Source organism: Narcine bancroftii, chromosome 6, assembly GCF_036971445.1.
Source record: "Narcine bancroftii isolate sNarBan1 chromosome 6, sNarBan1.hap1, whole genome shotgun sequence".
Classification (NCBI taxonomy): Eukaryota; Metazoa; Chordata; class Chondrichthyes; order Torpediniformes; family Narcinidae; genus Narcine; species Narcine bancroftii.
Genome location: NC_091474.1, coordinates 191,360,834 through 191,385,757, shown reverse-complemented (window position 1 = coordinate 191,385,757; position 24,924 = coordinate 191,360,834). Strand labels below are relative to the sequence as shown.

Here is a 24,924-nt window from a genome sequence, read left to right as displayed (position 1 = left end):
CCCCTCCAGAATTGTCATACAATTGTTGGGGCTGGTTGTGGGGGGGGGGGGCGGGGGGGGAGGGGGGGCTGGTTGGAAGTTCAGATTTAAAATCACTGACAATGAAGAACCAACCATGTATTTCAAAATAATTGTAATAGAGTGGGAATTTGCATATGATAGCATTCCTTTGCTTCTATGGCACTGTTTTTTTCCCCCCATGAGTTTGGAAGATGCTCTGGATGCTGGATGAATAAATATCGAGTATTTTGTACATAGTCGATGCTGCAACCACTCTGAGGCAATAGCAGAGAAAATGCATGTTTAAAATGAGGGATGTGGTGCCAATCAAATAGGCTGCATTTTTCTGGATGGGGTTGGGGCTTGTGTCAGTTGCTAGCACAACACCTGATCCAGACAGTGAGAGAACATTCTATTGCATGCCTGACTTGCGCTCTGAAGATGATGGAAAGGCTTTGGGTATCAGGAGGTAAATAGCATACCCAATATCTGACGTGCTATAATAGCCAAGGTATCAGTGAATTTCTAGGCAGTTTCGATGATGAGAATGTTGATAATGGGTCGTGGTGATGGTAATACCATTGAACATCATAGAAATAAGGTTCTCTGTTGTTGCAGGAAGTGATTGCCCAGCAGTTTGTGACCTGAACATTACTTGCCACTTGTCAGCCTATGCCTGGATTTTGTTGACACCTTGCTGCAGCCACGTTTGAGTTGCTTTATCTGGCGCTGTGAACGGAATTGGAGTCATCATAGAATATCCTAGAAGAGGGAAAGAAAGACATTAATGAAGTATCTGAAGATGTCTGGGGCCCAGGACATTGTCCAGAAAAAGTCTAGCAGTGATATCTTAGGTCTAGAATAATCAATCTCCAATAATCATAATCATCTTCTTATGTATGAGGTTCGACTCCAATCATTTGAGTGTTTACTACTTGATTCTCACTGACACCAGCTTTAATCAAGGCTCCTGATGCCACAATCATGACACTAGTTCAAGAACACAAGTCTTTAATAGTACATGATGCATGTCTTGCCTTGATGTCTTACTTCATCTCATTTGTCCACATTTGGATCAAACTGGACAATAGTGATGGAGTTAATAGTAAGTGCCTCTTGGTAACACTGTCAATGCAACCTTCTGCCATTTTACTGATGATAGAGTAGTTTGATTGAGCGGTACTTTTGTGAAATAGGATTGTTTTCCTGTTTATTTGTAAATAGGTCATACTTGGACAATTTTTTCACATTGTCAAGTCAATGCCATGTTGTAAGGGTCTTAAAACAACTTGGCTAATAGCACCACAGCATGGACATTTTGCAAAGGCCTGCTATTGTGCAGGTCCTTGTTATTTGGAAAAGCACATCAACAAGGATCTTCAAAGATCAAGTCGATATTTACTATGTTAATCAATGCTGAACACTGGCCATTCATCGCTAAAACAAATGTTCATCCAAGATCTTCCATTTTTGAGAATAGTATCTTACCTAAAATTGGGCAGCACAGTTAGAATAGCGGTTAGTGCAACATTATTACAATGCCAGAGTCATGGGTTCGAATCCAGCAATGTCTGTAAGGAATTTGTACATTCTTCCCATGTCTGTGTGGATTTTCCAGTTTCCTCTCACCCTCCAAAAACATAAGGGGCTTTAGGTTAATTGGATTTAAATGGGTAGAATTGGCTTCTACCATGTTATAAATAAAATGTAATAAAAATAATTATTTTTACATATATTAAATCCCATTAAGTTCTGCTCACTCCATCATTCTTTGATGACTCTTTGTATCCCAAGGCTTCCAAACCAATGTCATCACAGACACATTTGACACCTTTCACGGATCTTCACATTCCCGTTTCTGTAATCTCCACTAACCATCTGATATTTCTAAACGTTACCAACATCAAGACATCTACACACTTTGGAGTATGGACTGGAATTCTCTCCCTGAACTTTTCCTATTTGTGAGCTTCTCCACGCACTTGATGAGACAAGCTTCCTTCAATTATTGGGTTTTTTTTCTGGACTAAAATTATTAACTAAAGATAATTTGTTATTAAAGTTGATTGCAGATAGTTGATCCAAGTCATTATTTGTGCAATTCACCTTAGGGGTGCCAGAGAAAATAATTCACTTCATTTAAAGAGATTAATTTCATATTCAATGGCTATTATGGAAACATGGATAATGCAACAAAATTTGATTTTTTTATTACGTGATCTCAATATAACACTATGAAAAATAAATAAAAAGCAGAATATTCTTATGTCTGAAATAGAAAGGTTTTCATTTACCAAACAGCTTCAGATTTTCCAAGGGAAGCACAATCAGCTACAAATGAGAAGTATTCCCAAGAGATGGAAAGGAAGGGCATTGGAAGCTAGATGACTAAAGATTTCAAGGTAGAAATTAGACAGAAAAGAAGTCTCATGACAAATTAAAGGTTCCTAATAAATTAAAGTACTGAGCCAAATATAGAAAGCACAGAGTAGATCCAAAGCAAAAGAAATTAGAGGCCCAAGGACAGGATATCAGCTGCTAACAGAAGTAAAATCCAGTGAATGCAATGATGAATATAGAGAGGGTGACAAATGCACCAGAACAATAGCTGAGAGCATGGATTTGATTATATGAATGAGTTGCAACCATCTTCATTTTGTCATAGTAATGGAAAAGATATTAGCAAGAGCTAGTTGCATTCATTGGCTTCAATTTCTTCTCCAATAATCTGGGAGAAAATTTATCAGATTTTGATAAACGAACCAAGAAGGCTAATGAGAAAACTATAATTGACAAAGCAGCACACCCACACCCTTGTGGGTGAACGAATGGTAGCAATACAGATGCAAAACTGGATAAGGATAAATGACCAAGAATAGTAGTGCACTGGAGTTACACCCACGTCAAGGGAATTGAGTGATGTTCCCAGGCTTGTTTACCACAATCATTGCTCATTTTGATATATATTTGTGGCTTAGGTTTTGGCAGGATTTCAAAAGTTGCAGTTTTAAGATGTTTTCAAAGTATTAAACTCAGAGCACCAAGCGGACACCACCTCCCCACAACCGTCCCACAAGCTGAGAAAGAGAAGACTAGAAGATATTATAGAGTGGTAGATCACAGCAATTGATCAGCAAGGGACTTGGCAGATGAAGGACTCACACCCAGCTGTGGGCTATCTGTGGACTGCAGACCATCAGTTTGTGGTGTTAGAAAATCTGCAGATTCTGGGGTGGGGTGTAATTTACAAATGTGCTGGACCTGATGAAGGGATGTGGTCTGAAATGATGATTACCTTTCACTTCCTATGATTGCAGTGTGATCTGCTGAGATTCTGCAGCACATTTGTGTACTGCACCTGCTCATGGGAACCAGGTATCTGGACTGAGATTCATCAGGCTTTAATTGCTTTCTAATTATGTCAGAGTTTCAGAACCTGGGTCTGAGAATGTGATGAGGATGTCTGGAGGTTGGGTTCACCACTGGAACAAACAGAAGCCTGTGTATGTCTGGAGGTTGGGTTCACCACTGGAACAAACAGAAGCCTGTGTGTTTGGAAAGCTTATAAGTACCCAGTGGGCCATGGCACTGCAGGAGTGACCATATTCCATGGTCACTCGTTTGCTTCCCTTTCCTTCTTGATGGGAGTGCTTGGCTAGTGGGATCTCTTTGTGCCTTTACAGGCAAATAAAAATAAACAAATATTCACGGCAATAAAAAAAAACCTTGAACACATGAGGAGTAAAGAACTCAGGAGTGTATAAGAAAGCTGCCAGTGATAGACACCTGTCAAATGAGCTTTAATGTGATGAACTTATACACTTCATAAAGAAAGGTCCTCCGGCAAGATAATTAAATCATATAAGTTTGAAGCATGCAAGAACAACAAACTGTGACATATTATTATCATTATTATTGAAAGTATTTGAAAATGTAGCAAAAGTGTAACAGTTGTGAAGCCTTGGCTTTATTCATAGTGTATAAAAATTAAGGGAATCATGCTTCACCTCAATGGAACAGTCTTCTCTCTCTCTCTCTATCCATGAACTTTCAAATTAAGATTCCGTTGGTCAAGAGAGTCTTGTATTGTGACTCCATGCTAACAACGTAATGTTGGCATAAACATTTAGTTTGCAACAATTGCATAGAAATTTGCACAAAAACATTTAGCATGGTGCCTTGTAAATAAACTTTTACCACTTTGAATGTAAATGTGCTGTGTCTCAGTTCTTTCATGGGACATTACCACATTTTTATGAAATACTGGCTGGGTGCCAGCTGGAAGATCGTATTCAGTTCGAGCCACTTTGCTGAGGAAGGATGCCAATGTTTTGGGAAGTTTGCAGAAGTTTGGAACAGAGAAATGATGTTGAGATTTTGCCTCGAAAAGCAATGATGATTGAGAGGCGATTTGATAAAGGCCTTAACAGTTGTGAGTAAAATACATAAAGAGAAGTTATTATTCACAGCAAAAAGTTTGGATGACCAATGGAGTCAGTGATTTTCAAAAGTACTAGAGGGAACATGGCCCCCCACATCTCCATCGGGCACACAAAACTCAAAACGGTCAACCAGTTTACCTATCTCTGCTGCACCATTTCATCAGATGCAAGGATCGACAATGAGATAGACAACAGACTCGCCAAGGCAAATCTTCTTTGGCTTGGCTTCGCGGACGAAGATTTATGGAGGGGGTAAAAAGTCCACGTCAGCTGCAGGCTCGTTTGTGGCTGACCAGTCCGATGCGGCGCCTTTGGAAGACTACACAAAAGAGTCTGGAAAAACAACCAACTGAAAAACCTCACAAAGATAAGCGTATACAGAGCCGTTGTCATACCCACACTCCTGTTCGGCTCCGAATCATGGGTCCTCTACCGGCACCACCTACGGCTCCTAGAACGCTTCCACCAGCGTTGTCTCCGCTCCATCCTCAACATCCATTGGAGCGCTTTCACCCCTAACGTCGAAGTACTCGAGATGGCAGAGGTCGACAGCATCAAGTCCACGCTGCTGAAGATCCAGCTGCGCTGGATGGGTCACGTCTCCAGAATGGAGGACCATCGCCTTCCCAAGATCATGTTATATGGCGAGCTCTCCACTGGCCACCGTGACAGAGGTGCACCAAAGAAAAGGTACAAGGACTGCCTAAAGAAATCTCTTGGTGCCTGCCACATTGACCACCGCCAGTGGGCTGATAACGCCTCAAACCGTGCATCTTGGCGCCTCACAGTTTGGCGGGCAGCAGCCTCCTTTGAAGAAGACCGCAGAGCCCACCTCACTGACAAAAGGCAAAGGAGGAAAAACCCAACACCCAACCCCAACCAACCAATTTTCCCCTGCAACCGCTGCAATCGTGTCTGCCTGTCCCGCATCGGACTTGTCAGCCACAAACGAGCCTGCAGCTGACGTGGACTTTTTACCCCCTCCATAAATCTTCGTCCGCGAAGCCAAGCCAAAGAGAGGGAACATGCTGAAACAATCTCTTGATATCAAGTTATTGATACAGTATTTGTGTCTGATAGGATAGGGGAAGAAATTGGAGTGTATATGTTAAATGAAAACTAGATAAGTGCATAAAACTTAAATAGGTCAATGAGAGAATCACAACTTTGTCAAGCTGAATCAAATATTCACTCCAAACATTATAAGCTGAACTGGCTTCCTCTATTTGCTATCTTTCTATTGTTCTAGGACAAGCAAAGGAATCTTCACTGTTCCTGGAGAGTTTATAAACTGCTCTATTGGACATGTAAATGTCATCCAGTAGGAGGGAACCCAGATGGAACAGGACTACGACTACTATACTGCTGACTCATGTACCCATGATTAGCTGCTTGACATCCACTTTACTGACAATTTCCATCCCCCTGACCTCAAATTCACTTGGTCCATCTCTAGAAATGGTCTCTCATTTCTTGAAATCTCTGTCTCCGTCTCGGAAGACAAATTCTCAACAGACATCATCTACAAACCCACTAACTCCCACAGCTATCTCAACTTCACTTCTCCACACCCTGTCACCTGTAAGGATTTCAATCCTTTCTCTCAATTCCACCGTCTCCATCACATTTGCTCCCAGGGCAAGATTTACCATTCCAAATCTTTAGATATGTCCTCCTTCTTCAACAATGTGGCTTCCCCTCTACCACCATCAACTCAGCCCTTACCTGTATAATCTCTATTACCCACACAATTGCCCTGGCCCCTGACATCCCCACGCAAAAGAAGGACAGGATTCCCTTTGTCCTCACGTACTACCTCATCAACCTCACCATTTCTGCTGCCTGGTGTGTAGTCCCACAGCCAGGTATTTATTCCCTGCTCCTCCCCTCCCACCTTCTGCAGGGTCCACTCCTTCTGTGGCTCCCTCATTAACTCCTCCTCTCCACCTATCGCCCCCTTGGCATCTACCCCTGTAACCACAGGAAATGCTCCTCTTTCACCCACACCTCCTCCCTCACCACCGTTTTGCAGACCTGCGCAGTCCTTCCAAGTGAGGCAACACTTGACTTGTGGATCTGCAGTGATTGTCTACTGCATCCAGTGCTTCCATTGTGGTCTCTTATACATTGGAGGGACTGGACACATACTGGGAGATAGTTTTGTGGTACACCTCAGCTCCATCCACCATGGTGACATGGATCTCCCAGTGGCCACTAATTTCAATTCTCCATCCCATCCCTTGCTGGCATGTCTGTTCACGGACTCAAGCACTGTCAGACTGGGGCTGTCCATAGATTGGAGAAACAACATCTCATCTTCCATGTGGGCATTCTCCAATCAGATTTCATGAACATTAGCTTATCTGGTTTCCTTTAGGATACCCCCTCCCATCTTTCCCCATGCCTCCTTTCCTCTTCTTTCTTCCTTTCTCTTTCTATCTTCTTTAACAGAGCCAAAGTCAATACATACCGTTTCTCTCTCCTGTCTTCTTATCATAACCAATAAACACCTTTTGTCTGTTGGTCTATACTCTTCCCTCTCCAATTCTTCCCCCTTTTTCCTCTAGCCTTCAAAACTGAAGGCTGTCTTTTTTGGTTCATACCTTGAGGAAGGGCTCAGGTCTGAAACAGAGATTAGCTGGAATTTACCTCCAGCATCTCTGTATTTTGACTACAATCACAGCATCTGCAGACTTTGTAGGTTTTTTTCTCCAACCTAAAAAGTTGACTGACCATTTTTACCCTTCAATAATGCCTGACTCATTGAGTTCTTCCACTAAAATAGATTGATGATCTTCAGAATTGCCCAGTTCTTCTACAAATTGGAAGTTATTGATCTCACCATGAATATTTATTATTTATTTGTTCTTCCTTTTTTTCTCTTTATAGAATCATAATTGTACTTAATTTGCATTTGTGTGTTTTAATTAAGTAGGAAGTTCTGGCAAGAAAGATTTTCTTTACACCTGAACATTGTATGGCAATAAATTATTTGTTCACCATTCATTAATTCAACCTTAGGACAGTAATTAATCAAGTCAGAAGATCGGATGCTCATCGTTAAGCTTAAGTTGGCCTTTTCTAGGCAAGTACAGAAATGCAAAAAAATGAGTACTTTGAGTAGGACTGAAAAAGAAAATTAGAATGACAATTGGAAGCTCAGGGTGTTCTGCAACAAAACTCACCCATTCTGTGTTTGGTTTCTATATTATGGAGGAACCCATATATAAACAACAAATGCAATACTCTGGATTGGATGAGGTGTGAGTAAATTGATGGGAGGAACATTTAATTCCTCGAATTGTGGGAAGAGAGAAAGTAAAATGTCAGATATTGTATCTTCAAGATTCAAGATTCTTTTATTGACATGAAATAAAACATGTATAATATTACACAATATTGACTTTAATATGCCATAAAGCAGAAAAAGATTCACCATCAGCAAAAATTCCCCAGCACCCTCTACAGTCAGGGAAAGAAAAGCAAAAGAGAGTCCCCCCAGGGTCATGGAGGGTGCATGGATTCACCTCCAGTGCTCCCACAGCCTTCACAACAACACAGCTTTCAGTCCTAACAATTGGCAACCCAAGCTTCAGAGCCAAACTTCCGACACAATCAGGAATCATTCAGCGCCCTCAGCAACCTCTCACATCTTGGTTCCGATACCCCTTCAGCCAATCTTGACTCAGTCTCCAGCAGTCCACAGCCCTGTATGAGTCCTTTGACCGCAGTCACTAGCGACGCGCAGCCTTCATGGGTTGCTCGGCTAGAGTCACCTCAGCCCGCCACCTGTGTATTCTTCAGATGTAGAGCCCCTAGCTGGTCCACCACCATGGTCATTATCCTGGAGGTTCATCTCCTCTGCTTCTCTTTCTCAAGCAGAGAGTGGTCTCCCTGTTTTCTGGTGGCCTGTGCCAGTCCTCTGCATCCCTGGAGTTTGCAAACCCTCGAGGCTGCTTAGGAGTGTATCTTGAGATAAAAGGGATAGGCATTTGTGGAAATAGAAGAAATAGAAGAGCAAACCAGGAGGATATTTGGAGGGAAAGATGTGTCTGCTTTGAACAACATTGAGAGAATGGACATTGCAGAATAGCAATCGAATGTCGAGGCTGATGTGCTGAATGTGTTGTAGTGATAACAGAAAAACAGCTAGACAAACTGGAAGAATGGTCTAGAGTTCAAACAGGATATAGGGTGAGAGGAGATGTGATCAGAGGTAGCTGGATACAATGGATATTAGTTATTAACCTGAGATGGAGAAGGGGAGACCTATCGATTTCCACCATCTGTTTTTTGTTCGCTGGTCTGATTATTACCCTCAATATAATGGAGCAGAAATGTAGCAAGCTATCAAGGGAAGTAGCATAGGGAAACTGGACTTTGGATCAGTTATATTTAACACCATATAAATTTTTTAAAACATTGAATCAGACTCTTTTGAATTTATGTTTTAGACGTGGACAGGAAATTGCTACATTTTTGCATTCTGCTTGGTCGTGTCCTAAAATGAAACTTTTTGGGTTAGAAATGGCTAAATTATTGGAATGAATAATGGGGATTAAATTCCCACAGGATCCAATGTTATTTTTATTGGGTGATATTAAGGATATTGAATCTAAGTTTAAATTGAATATGTATCAAAATAAATTTGTTCAAATTGATTGAGCAATAGCAAGAAAATGTACTGCCATAACTTGGAAGTCTAATATGGATTTGGGTATAGCAATGTGGCATGCTGAAGCCTAGAGTTGTATATCACTTGAGAATAATGCTTATATTTTAAGAGGCAAATATTATATATTTTGGAAGACATGGAGCCTTTATTTACAAAATATGGATGTTACTATTTAAATGAAACACTGACATTCCCTTCTCCTTAAGGTCTCAGTAAATTGTTAGAAGCTTTAAAGTAATGATGAGGGTCTCTTGCCTCATTCTTACTATTTTCCTTTTCTTCTTTGTAGGAGGATAGAGGGGGAAGGGGTGGTATATGAAGAGGGTTTCATATTTTTCTTTCTTTTTTATATACCACATATATTTGTATTGTTTTGAATTATCTTTAATTATGTGTTTTATTGTGTGGTTTTAAACTAATAAATAAAATTTAAAATAAAATTGTAAGGTTTTGGAGAAATTGAGAGAATTAAATTTTCAGGCTGGATGCAACTGTTGAGTGTTTACTTTTAGCTTTCTGGAAACTGGACTCAATGAAATCTAAAGAGGAATTCTGAATACGGCCAATCTCAGGCCAGTGCTTCGATGACACGGGCCCTGACATCAGCACCTGGGGACCATATAAGAGCAAAGGCCAGAGCAATAAACCAATCTTGTTTTCCAAAGCTTTTGTGTGTGCGACGTTCTTCTCCACACTCACATAATGCGAATGCTGACAAGTCCAACTGGCAGTTAGACCCAAAGATGACAGATCAAGCAGAGTCAGCTACCATCCACGTGGTCTCACTCAGGATCCCAATGTTTTGGGTGTCACAGCCACACAGGTTGAGGCTCAGTTCCAGCTTCGCGACTTTGCTGCCGATCACACCTGCTATTTCTACATCGTGAGCACCCTCAATCAGGACACAGCAGCAAGGGTCGTAGATTCCTCTGGCAGCTTCCGGAGCAAGGCAAATACGCAGCCCTCAAAGAGCTATTAACCCACAGATTAAGGTCAGCGGAAAGGCAAGTTAATACCCCGGGACAGCTATGCTACTATCACTGCAATGGATGCGGAGGCCCGTCAATGCCCCCCACTTTGCAGTTTCCAGGAAACACCCTGGTCAACCATTGTTAATAGCTGTGGCAAATGGCCCACATGATAGCCTCCTCTAGGTCTTGGCCTCCTTTTCGAGCAGGCGTTACCTAGTCAACACTGGTCAAGATAAGCGTACTACCCTCTGCAGCCCTCGATATCTGCAACAGAAAACAGAGCCCAGCACTGAGGGCAGCCAACAGCTTCTCCATTTGGACTTTTGGGACCCTCACCATTCCCCCTCGTTTCAGCCACAGCCGATTTACATGGACCTTCACCTCATGGCAGTGGCACAACTGCTCCTGGGGATTGACATTCTTTGGGCTCATTGCTTGCTAGTTGACCTCAAGGGACAGCATTTGGTGCATGCCAGAACCTATCAGACTTTGCCTCTGGAGGAAGCAAAGCTACCTGCCCCCAACCTGGACTCTATAACATTTTCGGACAATGAATTCACCCGCATCCTGGCGGAGTTCCCCTCGATAATGGCACCACAGATCACCGCAGCCGATCCAAAGCATGGGGTAAGCCCCCTTCACACCAGGGCACACTGACTCCATCCCGTAAAGTTCAACCTGGCAAAGGAAGAGTTTAAGAAAATGGTGGAGCTAGGCATTGTGTGGCGCTCCAACAGTCCCTAGGCCTCCCCTATCCACATGGTGCCCAAATCAGCAGGGTGTTGGAGACAATGCAGTGACTACTGCCACCTCAGTGAGGCCACCATGCCCTATAGTTATCTTATGCCCCACATCCAAGACTTTGCCACCAACCTGATCGGGGCATGGGTGTTCTCCAAGGTGGACTCATCCGGGGATACCACCCTATGATGCTCCCAAGACTGCAATCTTAACCCACTTTGACTTGTTTGAAATTCTCCATATGCCTTTCGGTCTAAAGAACACGGCACAAACTTTCCAGTGGCTGATAGATGCAGTGGGCCAGGATCTCCAATTTGCGTTCATCTATTTGGATAATATCCTCAACGCCACTCATATGAGACCCCTGTGCACCCACTTGGGTAAGTTTGGGCTGACGATCAACCCCATGAAATGCCAATTCAATCTGGACATCATCAACTTCCTAGGACACAGGATAAGCAGACATGGGACTACACCCCTCCCCAAAAAGTTGAGGCAGTCCAGCACATCACTAAGCCATGCACGGTAAAAGGGCTACAGGAATTTGCTGCTTTGATAAACTTTTACTACAGGTTCATACCAGCAGTGGGATGCATCATGCACCCCCTCTTTACGCTGATGTCAGGCAAGTCAAAAGACATTATTTAGGATGATGAGTCTTCCAGGGTGTTCCAGAATGCCAACTGTTCTGACAGTTGATGCCTCCACCACAGCGGTAGTGGGCATGCTAGAATAACTCATTGAGGGCCACTTGCAACCCCTGTCTTTTTTTTTAGCAGGGATCTCCGCCACTCCCAGAGCTCAAATACAGTGCTTTTGACCGAAAGCTACTGGTGCTGTACCTGGCAGTAAGACATTTCTGTTACTTTTTGTAAGGTCAGCAATTCAAGGTCTTCACCAATCACAAGCCACTTATCTTTGCCTTTCATAAGGTATCGGACCCATGGTCGGCCTGACAACAGAGACACTTGTCATACGTGCCTGAATTTACCATAGACATTCATCACATCACAGGGAAAAGTAGCATGGTAGCTGACGCTCTGTCACACCCTGTGATCGAGTTGGTACATACCCTGTCCCAAGGGGTTGATGGTGTGGCCCTCACCAAAGCGCAGCAGCAGGACCCTGAGATCCCCATGTATAGGACAGCCATCTCCGTACTCAGGGAGGAGGACATTCCCATCGGCCCATGTAACCTGGCACTGCTGTGCGACATCTCTACCAGCAACCCCTGTCCCATCGTTCCAGCTGCATGGAGGGGCCAGGTTCTTGATGCCATCCACAACCTAGTGCATCCCACAATCCACACCATGGACAAAATGGTGGCTAGCAGGTTTGTGTGGCATGACCTCCGTAAATAGGTCAGTCAGTAAGCCAAAACTTGCATAAACAGTCAGTCCTCCAAAGTGCAGGTTCACACGAGAGCATCTACACAGACCTTTGAAACAGCACGGCGTAGCTTCAGCCATGTACACATCAACATAGTGGGGCTGTAACCAGTTTCCTGTGGGGCAAATTACCTCTTGACCCATGGTTGATCGCTCCACGAGGTGGCTAGAAATGGTCCCGCTGGCTGATACCATCACAGAAACCTGTGCCAAAGCATTCATTGACACATGGGTGTCCAGATTCAAGGTCCCAGAGCACCTCACCTCAAACAGGGGGCACAATTCACTTCTGGGCTCCAGGCAGCACTGACTAACTTACTGGGACACAGATCCACCACACCATGGCATATCATCCTCAGGCCAATGGGTTGGTGGAGAACTTCCACAGGCACCTCAAGGTAGCCTTAATGGGTTGACTCAAGAGTCCCAACTGGATGGACGAACTGCCTTGGGTTCTGTTGGGTATTTGTACCGAAGGAGGATTTCAATGCCTCGGCAGCGGAGATAGTCTGCGGCTTGCTTTTGATCATCTGTTGGGAGTTTCTCACTCCCGATAAATGCCCTCAAGGCCCCTGCAGCAACCCTCAAGAACTTGTGGTAAAAACTCAGGTCACTGGTCCTGCACCAACCTCCACCACCCCAGGGACTTAAAGACTTGTCAGTACATTTTCGTCAGAAAGGGTCCACTCGGACTGCCCTTACAACAGTCCTACGAGAGGCCGTATAGGGTTGTCAGGGTCAATAGTTCCACTTATGTCTTCGACATTGGCGGAAAGTAAGAGACTTTTATGGCCAACCACCTGAGTCTGGCATATCTGGACTGTAATGAGCCAGTGTCCACTCCTCCCCTGTCCCCAAGGCTATGGACAATGGCCTGGTCACTGGTTCTGGGACGGGGTGTTGTGTAGCACCCCACATGCGGAGACAAAGAGTGGCCCACAAAATGGCTGACAAACTCAGCGACCATGCAGATCTGGGGGGAGGGATGACACCAGCTGTCATCCCAGGTGACCTCTGCATGATAGGAAGATGGGATCTCTGACAGGAGCGACAGCCAATTCCAGGCTGGCACTCTGATGACGCATGGCCATGACATCACCACCTGGTGCCCATATAAGCGTGACAGCCAGAGCAATAAAACAGTCTCATTTTCCAAGGCATTGGTATGTGTGTTATTCTTCTCCACATTCGTGTAGCATGAACAGTACATTATATTTGTGTGTGTGTGTGTGTGTGTGTGTGTGTGTGTGTGTGTGTGCGTGTGTGTGTGTGTGTGTGTGTGTGTGTGTGTGTGTGTGTGTGTGTGTGTGTGTGTGTTTTTGTGTATATGTATATACAAATACAAAACAATCAAACTGTTCCTGCAAGAGACTTTCCAAGAACTGCCCAGCTACTATTCTCTTCAAAGCTGATTACAGCTACTTCTTTGAGATAAAGATGATTAGATGAAACCTGGTGTGAATATATAATGTGCGTGTTCCAGTTAGAGAGCTTGCAGAATTGTTGAAGTTAAGAAACAAGATCGAGAATGGGACTGAACAGTGATCAGTGTGCTTAATTTGTTAACCGTCACGTAATAAAGAAGACTATTGGCCTGTTTTATGGTAAGTGCTAATGCTTCGTAATGACCTGTGCCATTAGAAAGTGCTTTCAATTTGCTTGCAAAATATGTCTATTTTGCAGCTGGGTTCTGGGACAGTAAGTACTTGTTCAGGATGAACAAATTCCACCTCATGCAACTGAGGTCAATAGTGTCATGAGAAGTTAACTATCACCATGGAGACTGTGGTAGGCACCAGCATAAATCATTGGAGAGGAGAAATATAATTTAAAGGATTGGAACAAGAAATAGCGACAGAGTAAAAACATTGCATAAATTTGATGAGCAGACAGGGAAAAATGTGAGGAACTCTAAAATGGGCTCAGGGCCCATGTGTTTATCCATAAAGGGGGTATGAATTGAATTAAATTGTTTATTATTGTCAAATGCACTGATATACAAAATGCACTGATATACAGTGCAAAACTTTGTTTTGCGTGATATCCAGGCACATCAACTCATGTTTAAGTTCAACAGAAAATGCAAAATAATTTTTTTAAAATGCAGGACATAGCATTACAAAGTGTTACATGAAAAAGTGCTGTTAAATTAGTGCAAGGACTGCATTGAGATAGTTTTGTGAGAATGGAAGGTCACTTTTTAGCATTTAAGCAACTGATAACAGTGGGAAAGAAGCCGACCTTGAATCTGGTGACATCTGGTTTCAAACTCATGTATCTAATGCTGATAGGAAAGGGGAAAAGAAAGTATGACCAGATTGGATGGGTCCATTATTATGTTGGCTATTTTTCCATGGCAAAGAGATGCATAGACAGAATCAATGAAGAGAAGGCTACTTTGTTTGATTGCCTGAGCTGAATTCTCAACTATCTACAATTTCTTGTGGGGAGACAAGGGTAGTACAAGTCCTGAACCAAGGTGTGATATATCCAGACAGGATACTTTCTGTAGTCCATCAATTAAAATTTGGTAAGGGACGTTAGGGACATGGTAAATTTTCTGAACCTTCCGAGGAAGCAGAAGCATTTGTGTGTTTTCTTGGCTATAGCTTCAATATGGTTGAATTACGGATTGTTGATAATATCTACACCTTGAAACTAAAACCTTTCTTCCATCTCCATGTCAGCACCCTGTTGTCTGAGTTTCCTCCAGGATATGTTTCACCTTGAAATCTATTACAGCTGGTCTTTACCAAACAAAATTGCCACACAGAACAATGAAAATAATCTCAGATGCTGTACACAGAAGGGGAGGACTGCAAACCTAATTAAAGGTCAGGGAGGAAAAGAATTGAAGAACTGAAGAACAAAGCAATTACAGGAAAAAAAAAGTAATGGATGATGTTATGAGAGGACAAGGACACAATATATGTGGTTAGGATCAAGGATGAAAAAAATTGAATTCATTGATAAATTTGGTTTAAACTGCAAGCCAGATAATCCATAGATGGAACTGAATATGATTTATTTTTCCAGATAAATCAGACATATTTGAATGATTCATATTCCCCACTATCACCAACCTTTAATTACAAAACAAATTGTCGAGTTATCATAATGAGGATTTTCATTTATCTAGATGTAGCTTCACGTATAACAGCATAAATAACAAAAACATTATGAAATTCTGGAAATGCGTAAAAGAAAACATCGTTGCTCAGTTCTGGAGGGGAAGGTTACCAGAGTAACCATGATCACCTATCTTATCATTTGGGGCAGCGCAGCTAGTGTAGTGGTTAATGTAACACTATTACAGCACAAACATCCCAGGTCTGTAAGGAGTTGGTTATGTTCTCCTTGTGTCTGCATGGGGTTTCCCTGGAAGCTCTTGTTTACTCCCACCACCCAAAATATACAGGGTTGTAAGTAAATTAGGTGTATTTTGGTGGCATGGGCTCATGGGCAGGAAGGACCCGTTACCATGCTGTACATTTAAATCTTTAAAAAATGTAAATTTTAAAATTTAAATTTAGAGTGACTGAATGTTCTCATCCTGCTCCAACATCGCATATGTTTGATCACATTAACACTTCACAGGACATGATTTTTTTTCAAAAAACCTCCAATAACTTGATCAAACATGATTCCCTTTCACTAATGCGTATTAATTTTACCTTGATACCTTGAATTTATCAAAGTGCCCTGCTATAATACCTTTCACAATAGCTTCAAACATTTTTATATATCTGGCTGGTTTTATCTCAGTCAATTATTTCTTCATTATTAATCTTTTGGCATCAGATGTCATGAGAAAATCATGACATGAAATCATGAGAAAACAGTCATGAGAAAATCAACTACAAGAATAAGGAACTGAAATACGCCCATGTCAGTGAGTGACTTAGTGATCAAACCCAGGTAGACGGGCATAAAGATAGGAAGAGATATAGATCTAGTGTAATAGCATTCCTGTATTGTGAGACAAAGCTGGCAATATCCTAGATTATTTAACATATTGAAGTGAAGTTCAAAAGTAAAAGGACATTAATAGCAAATGCACAGTAGGATTAACAATACTATAGAGAATTAAGCTGAATGGACAAAGAATAAAGATGATCTAAGAAAGGACCCAGGTGGGTGAAATAGTTTTAAAGACAGTTTTTCTGAAAATAATAGTATAAATAAGGATAGTTGACAAGTCTATTATAACTTAACAATGCAAGAACAAGGATCAGCTGGAGGTCATCATCTCCTTCTGCCTACTCTGCTATCCTCATCTTTGTCTGGAATGCCCAATTCCTCACATTGAAACTATAACCTTTAGTTTTCTTCATTCTAACAATAAAATACCAATTCCATACCTACACGGTCAAGTGCACATTCATTTTTTGACAAAAGGCTCGGGTCCTATATATATTGCCTTTTGTTTCCTTTGGATGCTCCATGGCCTGCTGAGTTTCTATGGCACTTTTGTGTGCTGAACTAGGCCCAAGCATCTGCAGATATACTTGTTTAACCTCATATTAATTTTGTATATTTTAATATGACTGCCTCTCATTCTTTTAAATTCCTGAAAAAGCATCATTTTTCTCTTTAAACACTCCTCATGCAATATAGCCACCATCTTAGAAATTAATTTGGTAAACCTTTACTGCACTCCCTCGATCACAAGTATTTCCTTCCCAAGAGGGGAACACCAGACCTGCGCAATATCTCAGATGAGGTCACACTAGGGCAAGATATCTCGATTCTTGTACACAAATTCTCTTGCCTTTCTAATTGCAGGCTGTGCAGCTTCCAGTGATCCATGTGTAAGGACAGCCCGGTGTCTCTGAATACCTGCACCTTTCAGCCTTTCATTTAAAGAATACTCCACTTTTCTATCTTTACTACCAAAGTGAACTGAAAGCACGCCTGAGTCACAGCAGGAATAGTTCACGGAGGGCCTTCACTAAAGAGAATTCCAAAAAATGTTAGAAGGAAGAGTGGAATAAAGAAAAGGTGTTGTAAAGGTTGGTGATGAATTAAATAGAGGAAGAGGGATGAACCCTGGGTTTCTAGTAAATGTAAGGGTCAAAAATTTGGCTGTGATCTTTCAATCAATCTTAGGTAGAGGTGTGGTACCTGAGAACTGGGGGATTCTGAAATTTACATCCTACCCTAGACATAATCTCTTCTTGCTGCTGTCTTTAGACAGAAGATTCGGAAGCATAAAGTCCTGCACCTCTATGTTCAAGAGCAGTTTTATTTCTAAAAACTATAAAACTCCTGAACATCCTATAATAACCTAACACTAATTATAAAATACTTAGGGACTGCCAAAGTATCTGTCTGTACTCTTGAAACCACCTTTTTTCCCACTAACCATAACAATGATTATTTATTGATCATTTTATATTTATTATTTCATTTCATCTGATGCGGTAATTATAATAGGTGTATCTTAGGCTACTGTGGAGCTGTACCAAGAAAGAATTTTGGTGTATCTTGTACGTTGTATTCATGTATATGACAACATACCCATTTTTTTTTGTAAGGTCAAGCCTAGCTCCCTTTGCTTGAGCAGATTCCTTCATGTAAAAGGCAAGGAAATGGAACAGCTTTATGCTCTGCTGATAAAACACAATGACAGGGATGTGTTTTTTTTTTGTGAAATAAAATATGAAGAATGGTCAGGAGGCTAAAGATTCCAACATTTTACGGACAAGAATCCTGAATTTGTTAGCACCTTCCTGGGAAATAATCAGCTGTTCTGTGCCAGTCCCTACCAAGTTATAGCTGAGGAAATAGATGCACAAATCTTTGAAGGTCGGAGTACTAAATGAGAAGACTTTTAAAAAGATGTGCGATCATTGGCTTTACTAATTGTGGATAAAATAAACGATCATTTTATTTAAGTTTGTCAAAAACTTACCAAATATTGGAGCATTGAGTTCAGCTTGAAGTATCACTGCATGTCTGGAATAATATTCAGTCTTTGGAGAGAAATTAGGCCCACAACGGTCGATAGAGTGGACACTGAGCTTATTCGAACTGCACTCTGGAAGTGTATTGTCTGCCATCCAGGTTAAGATTGGCTTGCCTCAAAAACAAACATCTTGGAGGTGAATTCACAGAATTGCATGAGACATTTTAATGGGATAGTTACTGGTTAATACGAAACAGCATTTTTGGATATCCCAAGGCAGCAGAACTAAACAGCACAGGTTCAAGGTTGTGAAAGCCAATTTTATTTTAGACAGTAGCAATCATTTCTCACCACAGCAGGTGATCAACTGATGGAATGGGCAGTCCTTGAGACCTGCTCACTAGGCTCATTTAAGAAATAGCTAGTTAGAGTAATGAGCTGAAAGAAGCCTGGGAGTTCAGGAAAAAATGTAATCAAATGAGTCCAGACTTTTTTTTAGTTTAACATCAAATGAGTCTGTCTTCATTTGAATCAGTTTTGTAATCATATAGCGCACTTCTATCTCATTTCAGGGCTAATTGGAGATTTGGGTAGGGGAGGGGCCGGCATCTGGATGGGGAAGGGCTGAGTATTGTACACAAAGGTTTTGATCTAAAGAGGAAAAAGTAATTGGATTTGTGTGATAAAACAGCCCAGAGTAGTGCAAATTTTATATTAAAGGACAACACATGAATTCTGCTGGTACTGAATACGACATAACTAAGTTGCCCATTTGAGGAAATTCTCCAATCTGTCAATTCTCACATACATTTTAGTTTTGGAAGTTTTATGATATCAATTTTTAGACATTTTAGACATACAGCTACTTAGACTTTCAGCACAGCACAGAAACAGGCCCTTCCGGCCCATGAGCCCGAGCTGCCCAATACCCCAAATAATATACAACCCCCACACATTTTGAAGGATGGGAGGAAACTGGAGCACCTGGAGGAAACTCAGGCAGCAATGGAGAGAACATACAAACTCCTTACAGAGAGTACCGGATTTGAACCCGGATCGCTGGTGCTGTAATAGCATCCTTCCCTGTTACGCAAACCGTGCTGCCTTCTGAGGCAAAAAGCAATAAATGTAAGTGAACGTCATGAAAAATCTTATTAGCCATTGCTGATTTTGAACTTTAGTCTAGACAGTTCTTATAACATAAATGCAATGCAACATCAGCCACAATTTTCAAAGAAACAAATTGAAAAAATATGAGACACATCTCGGAAGTAGCACATGATCCTCTGCATAACTTGAATGGAGAATCATAATTATTTACCAAGGAGCAAAATTGTCATCTATCATCAAACGCAGTGCAAATCAGTAGTAATACGATAGCTGAGACATCATCTTCTGGAAATCAATAGTCAGCATAAACCCAGGTACAATTCGGGCCTCTCAAGCTAAATATTTACTCAGAATCGTGGATCTAACAATTAGACAACATCTGTGATTACTGTTAGGAATATAGTCTCACTGCCCTGAGAAAGACAGTGCAGAATTATGATTTTGATTCATTTCCAAATGGTTGTCATTTAAATTTTAGGGGTTTGATCTGTAAAATATTGCTTTTTTGAAACTCACATGGATAATTTAAAATGTGCACAAATAATAAACCACAGATCTCCCGGGATTTTGCCAAATATAACCCACAGTCACACAGGCTTTCTATGCAGTGCTACATAAAATCTCAAGTGAAATTGTCCAATAATTTATCTCAAAGTACACAAGAATTGAAAGGGTCATTAAATGTGAAGGTATCATAACAGAAAATTCTATATAGAAATCATCTATGGCACATATTTAGCATTCAAAGAGAAGAATGGAAGTAAATGAAAAAAAAAATAACAAAGTCAAACGTTTCTTAAAATAGCAGAGGAAATACCTTGACCTTGGACTTTTATACTGTGGGTAAGAGAAGCAACCAGAGGATTAAGGGAAGAAATACATTATCAGCAAAATAGATATAGCTGAAGGATGTTAGTAAAGGAATCCAGGAAGTATGAGGCCACCTGAGCTTCTTTGAGAAATACTCCGTAGCAACATTTTATTTGTGTTTTTTTTTAAATGATCCCAAATGCTCTTACAAGAGGCAGCAAACAAACAAACAACTTGTCAATAAATGATCTGACATTCATCTGCGACATTCTGTGGCTATCAACCAGAAAATAATGAATATGCACCTTACCTTTGCTCACAATATTCTTCTAAGTACAAATCCAATATCAAAATACTTTTGGTAAGGTTAGCAGAATATGTTGAAGGCAACTTAACAGGCATTTCAGCACTGAACAGTAATATGGAACTAAATACTTTAAAATATACCGTTCCTCAGAAATGGACCTGTACTCAATGCCTGCACTTACCTGTCTGATCTCTCATAAAATAAGGCAACTTGAAGCTTAATGGCAAGGTACCAGGGCCTTCTGCACCACAATGCCAGCACAGCACTATAAAAGATAAAACAAAATATGATAAACAGCTGTCAAATCTACACCCTCAAGCATACCGCACGACTGACATATGATCACAGAGCTAACTGCGACTTTAGGATATCTGCACAATTGTGGAAATCGCAAAGTTCTTTTTAGCTCTTCATAATAGTTTTGTCTGGATTCTTGAAGTCCAGCAAATGGAGAGTGGAGTTCTGGGAATTCACAGGCACTGCAACTGGAGAATCCATCCAATCTGCATCAGGTTAGAGTGGTACAGGGAGAGAGTCTCCATACATTTTATTTTTTTATATAATTTTTTGACCAATCATGCAGTTAAGTACAAAGTTAAAGAAAACAAGTACAAAAATAATTTCAGCATTTACACCATGATGGTTATAACCCACTCCCTCAACCCACACCCACCCAAGAAAGACCCCAAAGAGAAAGATGTGGATATAGAAAAGAGAAAAGTAAGAAAAAGATAGAGAAATAGAAAGAAAGAAAAAGCAAAAAGAAAAAGTAAAGTGGTGCACACTCCATGGATCATGTTCATATTCTATTTAATTTTCTTTAGAGAAGATCAATCCAGGTCTCGAGGGCTAGAAAGAATACAACTAAGATGTACACCTGAGATTTGTAAATATCAATGCCAAACTTGTTAAGCTATAGGTCATCTTCTCAAGAGGAACACAGATATGCATTTCTACATTCCAACCTGCCATACCTAGATGTGAATCAGACTTCCAAGTAACTTCTATACATTTTCTGGCCACTGCCAATGCAATTTTAACAAATTCTATTTGGTGTTTGGAAAGTTTCAGTTTAGGTCTTGTCCCTATAATATTACCCAGTAAAAATAATTCTGGGTTTGTGGAAATTGAATTCCTGTAATCTGCTCTAAGAAATGTCCTAAATCTGCTCAAAATCTTTAGAACATGACCAAATTGAATGTAAAAAGGTTCCTACTTCCTTGCCACATTAAAAAAATATCAGTCTGATAGGTCTGATTTTAGTTTATTTTGTTTCTGTGGCATGAGATATAATTGATGCAAAAAATTGTTTTGTACTAATCTACATCTTACATTTATCATATTGGTTATCATATCGCAACATAATTCAAAGGAGTTTTGCTTGCCACTTCTTACATTTACGTCTGATTCCCATCTCTGCCTGGACTTAAGAACCTCTGTTCAGGGATTCCCATTTGAAGTAAGTGGTACATTGTTGAAGTAAATTTGTTTGTATTTCCCTTTCGAATCAGCATTTCCACATCTCTACAATTTGCCTAAAAACATTGTTAGGTCCAGTTTGTCTCTTAGATATGCTCTTATTTGAAAATAGCAAAAGATTGCATTATTAAGAATTCCATACTTAGTTTTTAATTGTTCAAATAACATCAGTTGCCACCACTAATAGCAATCTTCAATATAGCTGATCCCTATACAAGACCAAATTTCAAAAATCTTGTTACCCATTATACAGGGTATAAATCTGTTATGAATCAAAGGGGTTTTGGGAGATAAGCCTCCCTTGTTCCAATATTACTATTTGTTTTATTCCAAGTATTGATTAAATATTTGAACAAAGAGGTTTCTCTCTCACTAGTTACTAGTTTCACAATCCATTTATATATGAACTCCTCTGCCATTCTCTCTCCTATTTTATTCAATTCTATTTTCACCTATGTGGGCTTATCTCCTTCCTCAAACAAAAAGTAAGAAATCTCATCTGAGCTACTCAATAGTAATTTTTAAAATTAAGGAGTTGTAAACCTTCATGTTAATTTTTTTATGAAGACCCTCTACATCTTATCTTTCCAAAGAAATGTTCTGACATTTTTTTAATTCCTAAAGAAACCTCTGAGGTAATGATATGGGCAGGGTTTGAAAGAGATATTGTATTCATTTTCATATTGTATTCATTTTCATATTGTATTCATATTGTATTGCATTCATTTTAATACAATTGACTCTTTCACTAATGTTATAGGTAGGGCTATCCATCTATTCAGATCTTCAAGTAAAGGTAAATAATTCAATTTGTATAATGTTTTAAAGTTATTATCTGTGCATATTCCTAAGTATTTTATTTTATTTACCAGCCATTTAAATGGGGCATCTCTTTAACACTGAATATAATCTCCTCCTGTAAGAGGAATAATTTCATTCTTATCCCAATTTATTTTATAACCTGAAACCTTCCCATAGGCTTCCAGATTAGAGTTTCTGTAGCAAAGTTGCTGGTCTGTCAAATATATCAATATGCTGTCAGCAAATAAATTAATCTTGTATTCCTCCTGATCGACCCTACATCTCTTAATGTCTGGGACTTGACAAATTGTTTCTGCAGGTGATTCTATAGCTAAAATGAATAGAGCTGGAGATAGCAAACATCCTTGTCTACTAGATCTTAACAACTGAAATGATGTAGAAATTTGTCCATTAATCACAACTCTGTCTTTATGCTCATTGCATAATGCCTTCATTCAATATGTAAAAATTTGACCTAGTCCAAATTTTTCCAACACTTTAAATAAAAAATCCCACTCTAGTCTATCAAGTGCTTTTTCTGTATCTAAAGCCACTGTCATACTCAGATCACCTCTCTTCTGTGCCAAATTAATTATACTAAGCAACCTGCTTACATTATCAGCAGATTGTCTATTTTTCACAAAGCCTGTTTGGTCCATGTTTCACAATTTCAGCAAAAAAATTCGGCAGTCTATTAGCCAAAACTTTAGTAATAATCTTATCATCTGAATTTAATAACGAAATAAATCTATATGATGCCAATTTTAGTGAGTCCCTGTCTTTTTTTGGTATCACAGTAATAATTTCCATTGAGAATGATTCCAGGAGAGTGTGTTTCTGACACCTTCATATATGAAGGGATCAACAAACCTTTTTTAGTTTAGTTTTTTTTTACCTTTTTAGTTTTTAGTTTTTTTCCTTCCTTCTTTTTATATATTTTCAACATATACTTGTTAACATTGTAATATTGTTTGTTATTTTATTTCATGTATATTGATTTAAATAAAATATTTTTAAAAATCTTTAAAATCTTTGTGGGAGGAAGGTCATGTTTGACCAATCTGATTGAATTTTTGAAGAGGTGACTAGGAATGTGGATGAGGGTAGCGCAGTGGATGTTGTCTATATGGACTTCAGTAAGGCCTTCGATAAGGTACCACATGGAAGGTTAGTTAGGAAGGTGCAGTCTTTAGGTATAAATTTTAAGATAGTCAAATGGATTGAACATTGGCTGAAAGGGAGAGGCCAGAGAGTGGTAGTGGATAATTGTCTGTCAGGTTGGAGGCCGGTGACCAGTGGTGTGCCTCAAGGATCTGTATTGGGCCCATTGTTGTTCGTTATATACATTAATGATCTAGATGATGGGGTGGTGAATTGGATTAGTAAATATGCAGACGATACTAAGATAGGTGGAATAGTGGATAATGAAGAAGGTTTTCAAGGATTGCAGAGGGATTTGGGCTGCTTAGAAAAGTGGGCTGAAAAATGGCAGATGGAATTTAATGCTGATAAGTGTGAGGTGCTTCATTTTGGTAAGAAGAATCAGAATAGGACATACGTGGTAAATGGAAGAGCATTGAGGAATACAGAAGAGCAGAAAGATTTAGGAGTAACGGTACATCGTTCCCTGAAGGTAGAACCTCACGTGAATAGGGTGGTGAAGAAGGCTTTTAGTATGCTGGCCTTTATCAATCATTGCATGGAATATAGGAGTTGGGAGGTGATGTTGAGATTGTATAAGACGTTGGTGCGGCCTAATTTGGAGTTCTGTGTGCAGTTCTGGTCGCCTAATTATAGGAAGGATATAAACAGAGTGGAGAGAGTGCAGAGAAGGTTTACCAGAATGTTACCTGGGTTTAAGCATCTAGAGTATAGGGAGAGATTGGACAGATTAGGTCTTTATTCTTTGGAGCGTAGAAGGTTGAGAGGGGATTTTATAGAAGTATTTAAGATTATGAAAGGGATAGACAGAGTGGATGTGGATAGACTATTTCCATTAAGAGGAGGAAAGATTAAAACAAGAGGACATGAGTTAAGAATTAAGGGGCAGAGGTTTAGAGGTAACATGAGGGGGAACTTCTTTACTCAGAGAGTGGTAGCCGTGTGGAATGATCTTCCGGGAGAAATAGTGGCGGCAGAGTCAATTGTATTATTTAAGAAAAGGTTGGACAGGTATATGGATGGGAAGAAGATGGAGGGTTATGAGCATTGTGCAGGGAGGTGGGACTAGAAAGGGGTGTTTGGTTCGGTGCGGACTAGAAGGGCCTAATGGCCTGTTTCCGTGCTGTAATT

General features: G+C 40.3%; 1 long non-coding RNA gene across 1 annotated transcript in view; it reads right to left on the bottom strand.

The window, feature by feature from the left end:
- Positions 1–319: 319 nt before the first annotated feature.
- LOC138737695 (uncharacterized) overlaps positions 320–24,924 on the bottom strand; it is a 42,549-nt gene continuing 17,944 nt past the window's right edge. Inside the window, exons 3-4 of the long non-coding RNA XR_011341156.1 lie at positions 20,534–20,617; positions 320–762 (exon numbers count right to left, since the gene is read on the bottom strand). This is a non-coding gene — a long non-coding RNA (uncharacterized lncRNA). The remainder of the gene's footprint in view (positions 763–20,533; positions 20,618–24,924) is intronic.